The sequence below is a fragment of the Lissotriton helveticus genome, chromosome 3_1 (genome assembly GCF_964261635.1).
Source record: "Lissotriton helveticus chromosome 3_1, aLisHel1.1, whole genome shotgun sequence".
Taxonomy (NCBI): Eukaryota; Metazoa; Chordata; class Amphibia; order Caudata; family Salamandridae; genus Lissotriton; species Lissotriton helveticus.
In genome coordinates this window covers 558,414,991-558,433,835 of record NC_136061.1, presented here as the reverse complement: position 1 = coordinate 558,433,835, position 18,845 = coordinate 558,414,991, and the positions used below count along the sequence as shown (strand labels likewise).

The window sequence follows — 18,845 nt, the reverse complement described above, 5'->3', positions numbered from 1 at the left end:
CTTCTTTCCTCCTGTACCTGTTCCTTGCTGCTGTTGCTGTTGTCCCCCCTTCCCTGCTGCCTGCATCTGTACCACCATCAACTTTTCTTTTAGTTTCTTAGCCTTGGAATCTATCTCATCACAGCAGTACCTGGCATATCTCAGTATTTCATCTAGGGGTTTAGTTTGCCAACAAATCGAGTGTTGCTGAATCATTAAACTAATATCCGGTCTCAGTCCCAGGACGAACTTGGACACGAATTGCCCTATGTCTTTTGGATCCATTACATCCAAGCCGCTATACTGTTTAAACGCCTTCAGCAATCTCTCGTAATATTCATGAACTGTCTCTTTGGGTTCCTGTCTCGTTCGGTCTATTCTGACCCAATCTATGTCTTGCATTGGCACCTTCTCTTTCAGCCAAGTCATCACTCTCTCGAATTTTGCCATCACAATCTCGGACGGCCCATTAGTCTTGGCATCTCTCTCTGGCTCCGTTGTGGGCCACTCAGCGCTAACCTTGCATGCTGTCCACAGATCTCCTGGTACTACAATGTCAAACAGCGTATTCAGATCTATCCATAGGACCTTTGAGATTTTTACAAATCTCTCCACTTGCTTGTACCACTCCACTGGGTTCTCTCGTAATTTGGGAAAAGAGGTGGTAAAAGCAGCTAAATCTCCCCTACTCCAAGGGACATGTACATAGTTCCCATTTGCAACTTCACGCAAAGGGTAAGCTTCTATTCCCTGCTGTCCTGGTGTCATACCAATCATGCTTCTCCTGCCGGTCCCTTTCTTGGACCACCTCTCTTCCCATTTATCTAGTGCCCTCCATGTCCTTATTCCAGTAATCAGTTCCCTTATGTGTGTTTTCAGCCCAATCGTTCTCCTCTCATCTAGGTCTCGATCTGAGTAATGTAGCCTGTGGTTACCCTGTAATGCTTTGGTTCTTGACAAGTCCACCATATATTTGCCTGCTAGTTCGACTAACTTCTCATGGACTGCTCTCGCCTTTCGTGTGATGTCCTTTGCCATATACAGTATTTCATCCTGTTCATACATTTCCATTCTTTCTAAAGGCAGGGTGCCATCTACCATGTCATCCAGATCTGACCTTAAGCTGGAGACATCAAGTCTCTTGGCTTTTATCTCAGCTCGCAATATGTCTTTTGAAGGGGGCTCACTGGTCTCCCTACCATCCCAACTTCGAGCTCTGCGTTTGGGCTCAGGAGAGTTAATGGGTGGCCTCCCTTGCTCCCATCTCTCCAGGTCCCATGCTCGGCCATCCGATCTAGGAAGGTGATGGAACACGGGCCTGTTACCCCCACTCTCTCTCTGCCCACTCTCTTCTTCTTCTCTCCTCTCACCGCACATCTCTCTGTTATTTTCCCTCTGGTCGCTACACTCCCTTTGCCTCGTATCGCTCAGTATCCGATACGATCCTTCCTGGTTCCCCATATTCCCTGGGCTGCGCTCATTTCTGTCATCACAGGGACTATGGTGCGACCTCTCACAACTCCCATTCTGTTCTCTGGTGCCAGGCACACAGTGTGGACACTTAAAGCTGTTCCTGTACTCTTGCGCTCTCCTCTCTCCTTCACTGAGTATTGGGCACGCCACCCCTCCACTCCCGGGGCCCCCGTTTTCCAGATCTGTTCTACCTCCATTCCGGGCCCAATGGGTGACTCCCCTACTCCCTCTACAGTCCCACTCCGGACTACTCTCCCCAGCCCCGCAGTGAGTCCGTGTTCGGCTGTCCTGACTTTCCCTTTCTGCTTCTGCAGCATTGATGCACTTTTGAGCCTTCACTGCCTCATCCCACTGCTTCATGTACTCATTTAGCTCTTGAAAGGATTTTCGTCCAGATCCCCTCAAGTCCATTGGCCATCTAGGGCCCCCAGGATCTCCCCCTGGGTCCCCTGCTGTGTGCATCGGGGTGCTCCACTCTCTGGGTATCGGCATCTGACTTGGGGAATTAGTGGTATCGTTCCTCCTTACCTGCTCTGCTCTTTCTCTGTCTTTCCATTTCCGTTCTTCCCCTTTTGCTCTCTCTTGGTCATATATCGATATTATAGGACCTATGGTAACAGGTACCTGTAGTGCATCTGGTAATGGGTAGGATGTGGCGCTTTCCGTTTCCGGCGCTCTTTGTACCACAAACCTACCGACTACCTGTTGCACCTGACTAGGCTGGAGCAACTCTTTCTTTGGCTCAGGATCCCACTCTGAACTGGGAAGCGGTCTATGCTCTCCTGCATTGCCCCCCTTTGCTCCTTCAGTATTCTCGACCTCTCCCCCTGCTCTATTATACGGGGGTGGCCTGTCTGTCAGTAATCTGTTTATCAAGCTATCCTCTGTTTCGCTCTCATCATCTTCTTCTAGGGGACTTTTATTTACTGGCGCCTCTAACACTGGGTACAGTTTATTTATTTCCAAATTATGCACTCTCCATCTTTTAGCATCCGCATCCCACCTGGCATCCTGCACTGCCCTTACCGATCGTTTCACCCTTTCTTGTCGTCTGTTCATATTCTTTTCATGCGCTGCCCTAATCCATGCTTCAAGAGCTTCAAACTGGGTTGGTCTAGGCAAGGGTCTCTTTGAGGTCATGACTGATTTCAATCGATGTAACACCTCTAATCTGAACGTCCCGTACTTCGGGAACGTCAGTTCCTCATTTCCTTCAGTAATCTTACTCCACTCTGATATCCAAAGGATCGTATGCAACCCAACATTTACTGCCATATAACGAGCTGGCGTACCCTCCGGCGGGGCTTCTTCCCCTTCATACGATCCTCGCTTCTCTTTCTTAAACAGCGCTTTCAACCATTTAAAACACTTCATAATTATGCGCACAAAATCCAGCCTCGCTACTCTGTTTACTTCCTGATGACAATCCACCAATCCTGTCGCGGCTTTGCTAGCTTGGCCTATCACAGCGCGGTCTTTCTCCTGTCGGCCAATCACGTCGCGACCCTGTCTGACGTGTTCGCTAGCTGGCCTATCACAGCGCGGTCTTTCGCCGGTCAGCCAATCACTGCGCGACACCACCTGACGTCACTTTTCTCCGCTTCGCAGCAGCACCCCTCCTTTCTCAACTCGTCTCCCGGTTATGCATGCGTCCCAGTCATACTCTGAAAAATGACTACTTCCGACCAAGCGGTCACTTCTCTCGACTGTACGTCCACAGTCTATCTGTAATTGTCAACACAACTGACGAGATGTCTATCGTCTCTCTGATAGGTTGCTTACACACACAGTAACTTCCGACCAGCGTCCGTTACTCACGCACTCACTCTTACGTTCCCCCTATCTCGGTCTCTCGGGTGATCAATGGTACCTCATGACCCCCTTCACACTAGTTGACAATTACTCTGGGTGTCCGATACACCCGAACCACTTAAGCTCTCCTTGAACTTAAGATTTCCACCGGTTGCGCGCGCTCACAACCTGTTCCACAGTCACTCTACAGACATTCAACTCCGCCAGACATTACAACATAGATACAATACAAAAACACCGCAATCTAACACGCATAACCCTTTATACTCACTCTCGACCGATACTGCTGCTTTTTCTGTCTCACGTCATCCGGATCTTCTTCTGCGGGCTGTTCTTCCGATCATCGATTTCTAGGGGCCTTGGGGTAAGCTAACCTGGCCTAGGTCACCGTCCTCAAGAAGGCAACCATCCTCTGCTACCAACTGAAAGGGCGAGATTTTGATCGATACCTTATCTCTATTGATCCAAACCTCGATCTGGTCGACTGAACCTTTGTTGCCTGTCTGTAAGGAAAGAAAGTGCACCTATTTCCAAGTCAGTTCACCCAATAAAGGACTCTACTCCCAAAGATCACGGACAACTTCTAGTTTTCAAAAGTTTATTGTAAAGAAATGATAAGCTGCAAATACAGGCATCTCAGAATGAGATTCACGAGATACACAGGTCCAATTACATACATGTGCTCTCGAAAAGCCCTCAGACGAGCAACAGAAATCACTAACACAAGTTCTAAGAATAATAAAGCTATAAGCATAGACGCATATCGCTCCTTCATTTAGATTGAAGGAAAACAAACACAGGTTAGGCGTCCCTACCCTGTTCTAGATGGTATCCCTACTTAACCAAATCCCAACCTAACAAAGGTGTCAGCAATGAATGACCCCCAAGGGAAGTCACCCACTCTAAGTCTCTTGGTGAAAACCTAAAGTTCTCCAGTCATGACCCCTCTCTGCCTACCCATCCGCTCTCTAAAGGGTCCTCAGGTCTCTGCTCTAACTCCACCCAGGGGTGCTGTCCCTAATACAAAACAGTCAACAACATTTGAGACGCCCCTTGCGAAACGCCTCTCACGTGGTGCAACTTCAGGCTTTTTCCATGATGCTCTGTATTGGGCCTCAGACGTTAGAGTTGACCTTGCTTCTCAGACTCTTCTCCGGCCCGCTGATACCCCTTAAACATTCCAGAACCCTCCTCCATGTCTGGGCCGTCCACTGAACAGACCTCTATTCATTCATTTATAATTGGATCCCCCCTTTCCTGTTGCAGACAGATATCTGCCGCCAAGAACCCAACTCTCATAGACTTCTAAAAAGGCTTGCAACATTTCTCAGCCCAGACATGTACGTGTAAATCAAAGCTAAAACATTTCAGGCCTACAATATTTCTCATTATGATTATAGCATTCAACTTCTTCATTTAATTAAAGCATGTTAATACTCTTATTCTATTATTCAGTAAACATTACTATAAATCATGGCCCATTAATGCAATGACCAAAAACGTTAAAACAATCTGTGTCGTGAAAAGAAACACCTTCCCTTTTAGCTCCAGCTCTGGCCCTGAGGCCTACCACGTTCTGCTCTTAACCACATACCACCTTATGTTTTAGCAGCTTCACGACATGGATTCAAAAAAATAATCACATCTAATAAAGTCATATAATGTCACATATTTCTGTATTAGTTCCACTTCTACTTAAATCTCTATATTAGCTGTATATTTTTGAATATACTTGCAGATACTATTAGCACTCATGGCATTTCTCTTCATGATTTGTGCTTACTACAGGTAAGTGTGATGTACTCATATATTTAAATCAGTTTGCGCTCTCTCACGAGCGTCGCGCGCTGTGCGCTGCCAGAGACCCTTCCTCTCCAGGAACAGGCGCGCGCCGGCTGGGTGCGCTGGAGAGTGTAATCTAACCCTGGATGCAGGCGGGCCGGAGTGATGTAACAGGAAGCGCGGATGCTTCCTTGCTGCGGATCTGCCAGCAGCAGCTCTGATTGCACTCACGCCGAAACCTTTCTCCATGGCAGGCGGACGGAGCAAGCCGCGGATTGATCGCCAGCTTCTCGGCACTGGATTGCTGCCAGCCAGCTGGATCGGATGACCGCCCTCCCTCCGCTTTGCTTGGAAAAAAAGAAGACTATTTTCTAGGGTTTCCACCTCGGACACGCTTTTAGTTGCACTCGTTTCCACAGACTTGCAAGGAGAGAACCCCAGCTGGTAAGACAGGCGCGAGGACGCATTCATGTTTTCTATTTTGAATAATACATGCGGAGCATTATTTCCTGGGGCAGAGCTCGGCAGTGGCGGACCCGTGATAGCGAAGCATGCCCCGCAATGTACGAAGGCTCCCCGGGAACAGGACTTGGTGTGACAGGGTGGGTGAGTGATGGGCGCGGGAATGCTCATGTCTTGTAACGTTGCACATCATGTTGGCCGTGCCGGGTTTCCTTTCAAGTGCCTAATTGTGCCGGAATAGCTGAATACAATGTTATCTGGTTTGCGGGCAGCCTAATTAGGAAGCTCAGCTGCACTCGGCTCGCAGGCGGGCAGGAAATGTTATTGTGTGTGCAGTTGCAGGCAGAGAGACTCAACCGTGTCTCTCTCCATTGTTTACTTTAGCCCTGGAAGCTGCTCTCCTCAGCAGCATTCTGCTTTCTCTCTCACACTTACAATTACTTAAACGGCGCGCGGCTCACTTCACGGGCCTGCACGCGCTGTGTGGCTTCAGTCAGCAGGCGCAGCTGATAAGAAGTAATTTGTTTTTGTTGACAGGTATGACAGTTTGATGACGCGATCCCAATGCAAGAGTGCAGCCTTCTCCCTGCCCCCACCCTCCACCCCCCATATATCTGTATATTTCCGAGATGCCTGCATACACTGCCCAGTTATTCTAAATATAGCGGTGTCAAGGGGAAGGCGATGCAACGGAGCGCACTCCGCGGTGACTTTCTCGGAGCTTCCTTCCAACAGCTGGATCCGGCCTGGAAGGGCACTGGTGGGAAGTGGCAGGGCGGCGGAGGAAGGGGCGCCGCGAAGGAAGGGTCACTGCAGTTATATAAAGCAGGACACGTTTGAATCTCCTCGCAACCGGATCCATTTTGAAGTAAACACGCGGGGGTTACCTGCCAAGTGGCCCCATGCCATCATGCGTGTGCCTTCAGCCAGTTCTGCCTTTTTAACCAACTACATCTGCATACTGCATATATTCAGACTTTCCCATGGCAATGCCGCAAGCAACAACTAAAAGCGGCAGAGTGCTGGCTGAAAAGCCGCGAGTGGCTCAAGGTGTCACACATGACAAGGTGACACCTGGCAACCATCACAATATCTCCCTGTAGTCTGCATTAACCAGGGCCACTAATTGTGGATTAGTGCCATCTCCCACAAACTCCACAATCTGCTGCATAAATTGACGATTTCACAAAAAAAGATTGTTTTACCTCAAACCGAGCAAAAGTTACTAAACATAAAGGTCCACGCGCCGTTCCGTGCAATGGCAGAACGATAGCATGGGTTAACGGGGCCCCATTCAGTTGCTGATTGTTATATTCAGGTGTCAAACTGGTACTGAGAGTTTTGCCCAGACAGTCTGAATGGTTGTTTAAATGACAAAATGATTAATGTGTCTTTTCTTGCCACATAATTGTGTGAACGCTGCTACATAATGTTGTCCTTTCCTCCCAGTGGCCCTAATAATAAGCCGCAGAATGCAATGAATTATAAAAAAAAATGCCAAGCTGTAAACAAGGTATCCGTGTCGGAGAAAGGTGTGAAGTTCTAGGAGGTATAGTACACGTATCAAACCTACAAGTGCCAGAATACAGTGGAAACGGAAATGACTGTGACCCAGAGGTAGACAACCAGAGCAGACCAGCTGGGAAGTTGTCCTGTACCACGCACAAGACAGCTTGAAACAATTTATTTTTTCTCGTGAAGGCACGTGAAAAGTCATTTTTCAAAGCCGTGCTACTTATCATTTGTGACCTAGGCATCTTGGGGCAGATTTATGAAGGCCCTGCGCCGCCGGTGCGTCACTTTTCCCCATGTTAAAAGTAACGCACCGGCGGCGCAAGGCCTTCATAAATCTGCCCCAAGTATTTCTATGTACTAGTGCAACACGTGTTTCAAACAAAGCGTGTTTTGATATGTCTATCTATCTATATATTTATATATATATATATATAACAATTTAATTGTGTTTTCAACATTACCGCCTGAGAGTAATTTAACGAGCTGTTGTTCCCTCTCATTCTGCTGTTTGTTTTTCCTTTGGCAAGCGTTTGGCAGGAGAATCGTTCCAGTGTTGCAATTTCCCATTGATGTTTCTAGTTCGTCTATCTTTTAAAATTAAACCTTGGTTGTTCTTTTGAGGTGTTTACGGCGAACTTTCCTACTTTCATAGTTTATGTACTTACTTACCCAATCAAAATGTTTTTCACAAACACGGTAGAAGCAGTGTGAACATTTCCACCAAATAGGTCTGCCTTTGAAAGCAACAAGTGAAATTCTCGTGCACGAACTAGCAGAAAGCTTTCGGAACAGAACATAACTTAGTTTTATTTGCAACCCGTGAAAGTAAGAGGTATTATGGTGACAGCATGATCTGCAGCGTGATTTTTGAAACTGTACCTTTAAATAACTGCGTAGTCAGTGAGTGCTAATTCTTTTGCATGTACATAAGTTAACAGGACAAGGGTACAATGTCAGAATGGGAGGGTAAAGACTGCTTTTAGCTCTAGAAATGCGCTGTTGTCCTACAAAGACTGTATAAACATGAAAACTCATGCACAACTAATTTACTCTGTGGGAATAGGTTCCAATTGTGTTAGCGTAATACTGACTATGTGGAACCTGGAACACTTTCATTGCTCTACAACAAATTTACAACCTATTATTATTTTTTTTATGAGGAGTAGGTATGGAATGGGTAGAGCAAAAGTTTAGGTCTTCTAGTTGTGCACGGTAACGGATGCCACCTGTGCATGTCGAACTGCCTTTCAGCCCTTGGAAATGCAAAAGCATTGCTTCAACATTCTTTTGATGTCCACTCCTCTGCCCAGAAGATCAAAGTCCTCACTTCCCTGCCTGCTTGCCCCTTCCATCCTCAGACGGGCGTTCCTTCCAGTGCTTTGACGTAGTGGCACTGTGGTGGATCACTAGCTGGATTACTTTTATTCCCCAGCAGGAAACACACATTTGGTGGGGTATGACCCTAAAGGAGGCCTGCGATTTATTTGAAATTCGCACACATTCAACACCTTAAACAGTACCTTTCCAAAACGAGGGTATCCACAGCATTTAGCTTTAGTTTCCTGGATAGTCATAAAACATCTGCACTGGTGACATCTCTTGCAACAGAGGTACTGTGGCACATGAGCTAAGTACTGAAGGAGTTGGGGAATGACTGGAACAGGAAGTCATCTCCTTACCTGAAAGCTCATCTGTCCCCAGACCATCAGAGCTTGTCTCATTATCAAGGGAATCGTGTTTAGCCGGGCCCACACACTCCCTTAGTGGGTATCTTATCTCTTCTAATATTGTGAGATGGAGCATCATTCTGGTCGCTGTTAGTAGGGGTGCCATCCATCTTAGTAGGCAGAGAAGACTACAACCCCCTTACCGTGGTATAATTGGTTTTAGGGATGGACAACTGTGTAAGTGACATAGCCATGAATTTCAACAAATGCCCTTTTGTTGTACAGCTTTTATTGGCCGATATACTGCATGTGTTAACATTTGTGCACAAATGTACACACTTCAATTGATCATTAGATAACCAGTGAAGATTTCACGATCTTTAGAATGCCAATTAATTCGCAGTTTTTAATATGAATTTGTACTGAACCAATTAGAATTGTTGTTTCCTTTTGTATTTTTCTTCTTCAATTCTAATATCTTGTGTTGTTGTGTTGAGAAATGATCTATTTTTACCTTTCTGTGGAAGGTTTGCACCAAAAAATAAGTAACTACAAGAGCCACATATGCATGATGACTGTAACTTAACAAGAGTCATCAGGTTTCTTATGTAAGGTGGACTGCAACCAAACGACCTCTGCGGTTCTTAAGGTTATTTGGTGACATTAACATTTGATCCCATTATCCTCTAGTCTGCTTAACATAGTGAATGATGTCAGACAAACCAGATTGTCCTGTACCCCTGACTGACAAAAGTAAGTTGAACATATAACTTTTAGTTGCAGAGACACGAATATTATTCCAGAATATACCTGCCATGGAGTACTTATCCCCTTGAGATAAACCATATCTCCATGTCAGAGTCATACCATGCTATGATGATATGGGATGCACAGGGTTCATTTACAAAATGAGGTTCCAGGAGATTCGACCATTCAATACTCAATAAAGGATATATGCAGAGGAAATGGTAACCCAGATAAATGAATATTTCTTATTCACCATGCCGGAACATACTCAGACACATTTCATATGGGAGGCCTTTAAGGCAGCAACAAGGGGAAAAGCTATGGCAATCAAAGCAGAACTACTTTGTAATTGGTCCTAACAAAAGACAAACTAGAGGCAGAAGTCAAAACGAGAGAACAGCTACACACAGAAAAGAAAACAACATCCCTAGTGTGAGAGATGTCTAAATCAAGTGGACTGATGGAACGGTTCGAAACAGCCCGCTTGTGACTGAAGCAACACTTCTAAGGGGAGATTAATAAGGACAAAAGAGTGCTAGTCGCTACATTGAAGTGAACCAAAGCTCACACCAGAATACCCATTATTGGGGTTTTTGATGGAACGTAAATGTATACCCATTGAGGCTTTTGTGTCCTAATATAGAAATGTATATGGAAGTGAAATCACTGATGGAGCGGCTATATTTGACTTCCTGCAAAATATAACTCTACACTTATTACCTCAACAGGCTAGGGAAGAACTACAAAGAGAAAGCACCACTGAGGAAGTGAAAAGGTTTTTTACAGTTTGCCTGCAAAAGAGTCACCAGGCCAAGATGGCCTAACCAATACACTCTACAACACATTTAAATCACTTCTTGTCCCTCAACTGGTGAATTTATACACCATTTTAAGTGAAACTGGCAGATGGACGGATGCAATGGGGGAGGCAAACATTACCACGATAAATAAAACATGTACACCAAAATATCAGTGTGCCTCGTATAAGCCTATATCTTTATTAAATGCAAACCTAAGTTTCTTATAAAAAATACTAGCAGATAGACTTTAAAATCACGTGACCAGTTTAGTGTATCCCAATCAATCTGTATTTATGAAAAATAGCCAGACTTTTGACAATGTTAGGAGGGCTCTCAACCTGATCAAAAATGCCAGCAGAAGAAATATCGCAATGGTACTATTGGCTATACATACAGAGAAGGCCTTCGATCGTGTGGGGTGGACATTCATGTGGGGCGTACTGACAAAAATGGGATTTGACCCAATGGTACAAAAATATGTCTAGGCAAGCAATGTTGATCCGAAGACAAGGCTGGTAACAAATGCAGAGATCACAACATGCTTTTCTGTCTCAGTGGCAGTAGGCAGGAGTGCCCCTTGTCTCTGATTTTGCCTTATCAGTAGACTGAACAGACAGCTTCCATAAATACAGGAAGTTAGTTTAGGAATACATCACATAAGATAAAATTATTTGTGGATGGTATTCTGCTGACATTATATGGTTCACAGAATTATGCCCCCAATGTCATTCCTCAACTAGAAAAATGTTGGGGGCAGTATCGGGATTGAAACTAAACCCTAATAAATCTGAAGTATTGAGCATTAAAATTAGTAAGTGGACAAAAAGTGTTCCCGGAATAGCATTACCTTTATGGCAGTATTAGATCTCTGGGAATGCATGTTATGCCAACACTATAAGGCCTATATAGAGCAAACTACTCTATTCTCATGAGAGAAATAAAAAATGATTAGCAAAAGTCGAACCTTCTTTATTTGTCGTAGCGAGGGCGAATTGTCACACTCCAAATGAACAGTCTCACTAGGTTTGGTATTATATCCCAGCACTTTCTGCGTTGATGGGGCATGATTCAGTGACGGAAAGATTGTGAAAGGTTTGCATGGAATAACCACAAACCAAGAATCTTGTGAGCTCTGCTCCAGAGTATTTTGATGGCACAGGGCCTAGGCATCCAGATAGAAATGCTTACAACTGAGAATAGTTCTCTCCGACTAACAGAAAATCATTGGCTGCATGTTGCTTCTGAGGAGAGCTCTGTGGGACTTGACATGGGTACCCAAACAGAGCAGACCCAAAGTAGCATTTTATTCAGACATCACTCACGGACATCTGCAAGAACCACAGGGATAACTTCAATTCCTTTAGCGTCTAGCCCGATACACAACAATCCTGACTTCACACCGGCCCTTTAGGGAACACAGTTTGCATAATAGCAAAAGGAGCTCTTGGGAATGTTGAGAGACATCTTAAACCAAGATATTACACCTTTTGAGACATGAAAGAGACAGTTTGGATTGGGTAAAGGGAGAGCTTGAAATACATGCAGCTTCACTACTGCACATTCAATCCTGGGGCCAGAGATTTAACACTGTTTGAAAACCTATTGGCCAGTTATGTATTCACTAAAAGCTTGATTTCTAATATTTGTTTTGGTCTAAAATATTCTAAGGACATCCTGACTGGCCAGTCATAAAACAACGGGAGAATGCGACACGAAAGGAAATAGGAACGAGATATTGGCAGAAATTATGACGAGACATACCCAAGCGTGCAGGGGAGGGTAAACATGGTGCAAAGCATATATACCTGGTATATGACTCCATAGAAATTAAGCAACTTTACCCCTAAAAAGAGTGTAAATGCTGGAGTATGAGGGCTGGAATGTTTATTAATTTATATTTACTGCCCATGTTTTGATATTGATACAAAGTGAAAGGAGATCTTGAGCCATATCAAGGGGGGTGGAGCCTGCCGGTACGGCACTATCCTGCAGTAGCAATCTCGGGAATGCGGCCCAAGCATTGGAGTCCATATTGAGAAAGGATTGGTCACACATTGTTTCTCTGTTTTTTGAAGCGAAAAAATTAACTGCCCTGAAATGGAAGAAGACAACACACCGCACATCAAGCACTGGTCAAAAGGATGACAGTCCCTAATGGCGATGGAAATGATGACATGAAGATAAACATGAACATAAAGATATGAAAGTCAAAAGTTCAGTCATATATGGAAACCTTTGATGGACTACTTTCAAAGAAAATCTCCGAATTTTGTCATGCCCTCGACACTTATTTTTCTTAGAAAAGACTGGGAATCAGAATATGGTGTGCCTAGTCAAAACTGCACCAGATGCTAAAGATAGGTCAGGCTGTCCGTTGAGAAAAGTGACTCAAGATGCCAGTCAACCTTAGGCCAATGTAACTCTTTGGGTCAAATCGTCACACAAATTTGTGGGGAAGGAGGGGAACACCAGTAATAATGGTAGGGTCTGCTACAGATGTAATTAGGGAACAAGGGTGTTATGATTTAAACTCAAACATCTGTTAAAAAAGTGATGCCAAGTGAGCATGTATTCATGATGCTTGAGTTAGCACTAGCCAGTCACTTATGCCTAGTTGTCCTATACCACCGGTGGCAATCCCTTACGCTTTTCGGACTCCTAGGTGGGTACACAGTTGATGTTTAATATGATTGGCACTATCTAATCAAAAAAGATTCGCTTTGGGTTTCTTAATGATTCTCACACCTCTTTCTTACTCTTCTCACAATCTAATTCATTACTTAAAATACACCTCCAGTGTCACTAAAATAGGATCTCAAAAACATATTTTTTTTTTTTGGAAAACTGTTATGCTTTATTCATACAAAACATTTACCCCATTACTCAAGAAGCTTGTAATAAACTGGCAATCATTATTACACAATTACAAAACTAAAGCAAACATATTGGATTCTTATTTAATCTAGACCCCGGGGAAATTTGAATTTAATTTTAAATAAATTTTTCAGTCCACAAGTGGCACTGGAGAATTTTGGCACCTCTGCGTTACTCTTTTAATCCGCCAATCTCAGTGTGGCAGATTTTTTTCCCTGTTCGAGTAACGTGATAACAATGGGAACAATGCAAGGTTTCAGAATGTGAGGTGGCTAGTGCAAGTAAGATTTGACGTCACCTAGCTCAATTTCCAGTAGCTAGGAGGAATTGCAGTGATATTTTACGAACGCGGGAAGTCACAGTCTGAGAGCTGCTTCCCCAGTAGATTGTCTAGTTGAGTTGCAGGAAAATCATCTTGAAAATAGCATGGTGCCATTGTGCTAATTTTTCCAGGCTGAATGTGCTACTGGTGCTAAAATCGTTGCGAGAGCAGGGTGACGCCCATTGGCAGAACACAGAGGAATCTTGCTGAGTTATTGTGTCACTCCACGTGATTCCACATAGTGAGAATCTGCCAAGGCCTAATTTAAACAACTAAAAAAACCAACATCCGCAATCCGCTCCCTCCAAGAAAAGGCATAACTGCAATTTGTATAAGATTAGCTTAAGATCTAGATGCTTCACATAAAACTAGAATGTCTTCCTACTAAGACTAAAACCAATGGGCAAAAACCTCAAGAAAAGACCTTAATATGGAGAGCTTAAAACGGGTCCGCTAAACCATCTGGGAAGTCTAGGGATTACAAATTAGGGGATCTTATGTGACCAGCTAGGTGCACAGACATAATATCGACTCCAAAATATCGTCTGGACAGAATATCGAGTTTTAAATATCGTTTGGAGAAAATATCGACTAGACAGAATATCGACAGCCAAAATATCGTTTTTAAGGTAAGTGAAGTAATATCGACTGTAAATAATATAGACAGTGAAAATATCCAAGTATATAATCTAGATAGTAAAAAATATAGTTTTTTAAATAATATTTAATTATTTATAGTGTGTTTATGTTATAATATGTGTGAAAAGTGTCAATTTATTTTATTATTTTTTTTAATTAATTATTTTTTTAATTATTGTGTAATTTAATTCTGTAGCGGGTTGTGGGTTTATAGGGGAATAGGGTGGGAAGTAATTTAATTATAATTAATTAAATATGTAAATTTATTAATTGGTAGTAATAATTAATTAATTGGTAATTAAATAATATATGTTAATTATTTAAAATTTAATTGGTAATTAATTTTATTTAATTGATTAATTGCTAATTATGTCAATAAAAATAATTTATTTTCTCTAGCGGGTTGTGGGTTTATAGGGGAATAGGGTGGGAAGTAATTTAATTATAATTAATTAAATATGTAAATTTATTAATTGGTAGTAATAATTAATTAATTGGTAATTAAATAATATATGTTAATTATTTAAAATTTAATTGGTAATTAATTTTATTTAATTGATTAATTGCTAATTATGTCAATTAAAATAATGTATTTTCTCTAGCGGGTTGTGGGTTTATAGGGGAATAGGGTGGGAAGTAATTTAATTATAATTAATTAAATATGTTAATTTAATAATTGGTAGTAATATTTAATTAATTGTTAATTAAAAAATGTTTGTTAATTAATTAAAATGTAATTGGTAATTAATTTTATTTAATTGATTAATTGCTAATTATGTTAAATGAAAGGGGTATTTTTAGGGTTCAGGGTCAGTTTTTAGTTTTTGGGTAAAGGGGTATTTTTAGGGTTCAGGGTCAGTTTTCAGTTTTTGGGTAAAGGGGTATTTTTAGGGTTCAGGGTCAGTTTTCAGTTTTTGGGTAAAGGGGTATTTTTAGGGTTCAGGGTCAGTTTTTAGTTTTTGGGTAAAGGGGTATTTTTAGGGTTCAGGGTCAGTTTTCAGTTTTTGGGTAAAGGGGTATTTTTAGGGTTCAGGGTCAGTTTTCAGTTTTTGGGTAAAGGGGTATTTTTAGGGTTCAGGGTCAGTTTTCAGTTTTTGGGTAAAGGGGTATTTTTAGGGTTCAGGGTCAGTTTTCAGTTTTTGGGTAAAGGGTTATTTTTAGGGTTCAGGGTCAGTTTTTAGTTTTTGGGTAAAGGGGTATTTTTAGGGTTCAGGGTCAGTTTTGGGTTTTTGGGGTACATATACAATATTGCCTATTATTTAATTAAATGTTGTTACTATATATATATGTTTTAAGAAATATGATTAAAAATATATTTTTTTTTTACTTTCATTAAATATTTAATTATTAAAAGTTATTTTAAGTATTGTTAATTATATTTTAGTAATTAATTTTTTATATTAATGTAATTAAACATTGTTTTTAGTAAAGTCGATATTTTTTACAACGATATTTTTGTAAACGATATTTTGTAGTCGATATTTTTGTACTTACCTGTTTGTACATACAAACTCGATATTTTTGTAGTAGATATTTTCACCTCGATATTTTGGGTACTCGATATTGTGGTAGTCGATATTCTTTCAGTGATCCGACTAGCTAACCTAAAGGACATAAAGCGCACAGTGCAAATGCAGTTGTAACTTAAAATAATTTTTCAGCTGACGAATTCCATAAACTTATGTACATTATGAAAATATCAATAGGATACGTATGACATTTTATTGTTAGAAAGCCGGTAGATTAAAAACATACATACAATAAGACACCGCATAAAAAACGATTCTCATCATCATAAAATCACCCTAAAGAGACAGTTTTTTCTTGAGCTGTAAGATTTTACACAGATAATTTGACACGGAGTAGCAAATTGGCAAGGATGGCATAATTTGCAGGTGCAAAAAAGCAGGGCTGCATTGTTTTAAATTCAGGTTGTGTAAAATGGATACAATATAGCAGCTCCTCAAATTCTTAAAAAAGATTTAAAAAACGGAGTATGTAAAGTGCTCTGAGTCGATATATTATAACTAGGGCATTTAGGTAAACATTTTGACCAGTCATTTTAGAAGGGGAATGTCACTAGAGGGTGAAAAATGTCTAATCTAAAGTGGGTCAGGACAAACCTATGCTGGGTGCTATGGACAAACATTAGGTATGGTTGCAAGGAAAAGGTAACCAAGGATAATTAGTTCCTTAGTACACTAGGTTTAATTAGTTCAGCAGTCGGCACAGCTTCCTCAAACATCATAAGACATATCTTGCTTAGTTCTCTCCTTGATATAGACTGCAAAGTTTTAGAGATTCTAAAACGTCTGGGTGCCCCAAATCAAAACAAATCTGTTTCACTTTTTTCAGCCCTGGTATTTGATGCAATGCTGTTAGGTTAATGCAGCCCATGACCACCTTGAAATTGAGAAGAGTGTCAGGACTAGTCCACACTTTGTGCCATAGAAGTATAGGCTGCGACAGTGCTGTGTCGGCCAGATATGACACCCCCCAACTCTGAGTGGCAAACTTGGGAGGGGCAGATAATCTTGGATCTTCTCAAAGTGAGCAAGCCAGCAGGCTGCCCCTCTGACCCTTGTCTGCCTCAAATATTTAAAAACATTCTGCTATCAACTTCTTTAGCCATCTCAGTAAGAACACTCTTCAGCAACTCCTTAACAACAAGAGTTTTCCCGGAAGACTTAAAAACTGTATGCGTACGGCCATTACCAAAAAAACCTAACCTGGACAATCAAAACCTTGACTACTACAGACGCACAGCAAACAGAGCATTTCTGAGAAAACTTATAGAAAGAGCAGCTTTTACCCAAATGTCACAATTCTTTGAAGGCAATTCCATACTTTTGGACTTCCAAAATGTATTCAATTCTGGAAGAGGCACTGACTTGGCCCTAATCTTAAAAAATACAGTACACCAGAAGGGGGCTATTGCTCTTCTTCTCTTGGACCTTTCTGCAGACTTGGAGCATGACTTGGGCTCCCTGCTTTCCATTTTTACTCATTTTTCAGATAAATACAGGCAGAAAACACTGTGTTTCCTGTCTGTATTTATTTTTAAAAGTAGAAAAGTACAGATAACTTTACTTCTTTTGAGTGACTCTCCATGCCGAGATTAGTGACTTTCAGGCCAGTAGCTGTACATATAGGCAACATGACCAATAGCATTACATATTGGCAACATGCAGTTACAAAGCTGAATGAGATTTTCTAAAATTACTGCATATCTCAGCATGTATATGTGCTATTATGCTAGTTTTTTCATGTGGATTTTTTACTTTATTGTTTTGGCTGTATAATGTGCTAAAACCTAACAGGCATCAAAGTATGTGTGCAGGTTTGTCTGTTACATAAATGCAGAAATATTTAAGTTATCACCTCATCCGTTCACAAAACATAAAATAAAGATGGATAAATAACAATAAGATGGGCAAAAAATAAATATGGATAAATACAAACGAAAATATAAAAAAAAAATGAATACCTGAAAACTGGGAGCTCTAATCATGGCATACTAATCCAAAGACTTGAGGTGGCTGGAATAGAGGGCACAGCTCTTGCTTGGATCGCATTGTACCTACACAATAGATTAAATATTACACATACTCCTCCATTCTCTTTTAACCCATTCAGCATTGAAGCAGGAGCCCCTCAAGGCTCAATCATCTCACCCGTGTTTTTCAACATCTATATGGAAGCATTACCAGATCTGATCAATGGCTTTGACTTTACCTGTTATAACTACGCAGATGACCTGCAGATGCTTCTGACATGCAAAACCCAAAGGACATTAGAACATCGAAAATCTTCAGTTCCCTTCAGGCCATTGGCCAATGGAAGGCATGGAGCCACCTCAAGCTGAATGCCTCCAGAACAAACAAAAAACACCTGTAGCAAATGGAAAATATATGGCTGTTTCTGCGCATGGCCTGACGATCTAAGACCACTGCCAAAAATATCTAAAGAAGTAAGAAAACTCAGAATTACCATGCATGCCAAGCTGCAAATGACTGCACAAGTGGATAAGGTAGCCAAATCAAACTTTCTCCCAACGAAAACACTACAATGCATTTGCCAGCACCTAGGATTCTCTCACACGGTTCAAGCTGCCATCTCTCTAGTCGTATATAAACTAGATTTCGCTAATGATCTCTATCACGGCTCAACTTTTTCAACCATCAGAAGTTTACAGAGAATCAGAATGCTGCCGCTAGACTCCTCCTACATGTAAAGACACAAGCACACATCTTCCCCTGCCTTGAGCGCCCTACACTGTTTACTGGTTACCAGAACATCCACCTTCAAGCTGCTTTTTATCGCACACACAGCAATCCTTGGCAAAGGATCACTCTTCATCAGGAAGAAAATAGGAGCAGCGCCTCCGTTAGGGCGTTGACGCGTTCCCACACTCATATTTCAGCCCCATGTCTCCCAAATTAAATGTACTATAGTCTATTAGGCAGCAGGCAACTCAGGGCAAATATTTAATTTTAAGTGCTTCAGCCGCGGGCAGCATGTGTAATTGTCTGTAACTCAGGGATCGATCATGGTCCAGGAGAAGTGGTCCTGAGGGGCTGGGGCTTAAAAGTGCAACAATATTTCCAGTATGGGTATTGCCAGTGAGTCAGACACGCACCCGTCCGTCCCATACTAGTCAGAAGCCAGCAAAACTAAATGCGCATGTCGGTTTGGATTGCTGTCTTACTCTGGTCAGATCGACATACTCATTAGGCTTCTCACAGTCACGCCAATGGTGCACATTACTGAGCT

General features: G+C 42.0%; 1 protein-coding gene across 1 annotated transcript in view; it reads left to right on the top strand.

The window, feature by feature from the left end:
* The first annotated feature begins 5,225 nt into the window (after positions 1 to 5,225).
* CALCRL (calcitonin receptor like receptor) overlaps positions 5,226 to 18,845 on the top strand; it is a 264,434-nt gene continuing 250,814 nt past the window's right edge. The window contains exon 1 of the mRNA XM_078680481.1: positions 5,226 to 5,490. The gene's annotated coding sequence lies outside the window, so the exon portion shown is untranslated. The remainder of the gene's footprint in view (positions 5,491 to 18,845) is intronic.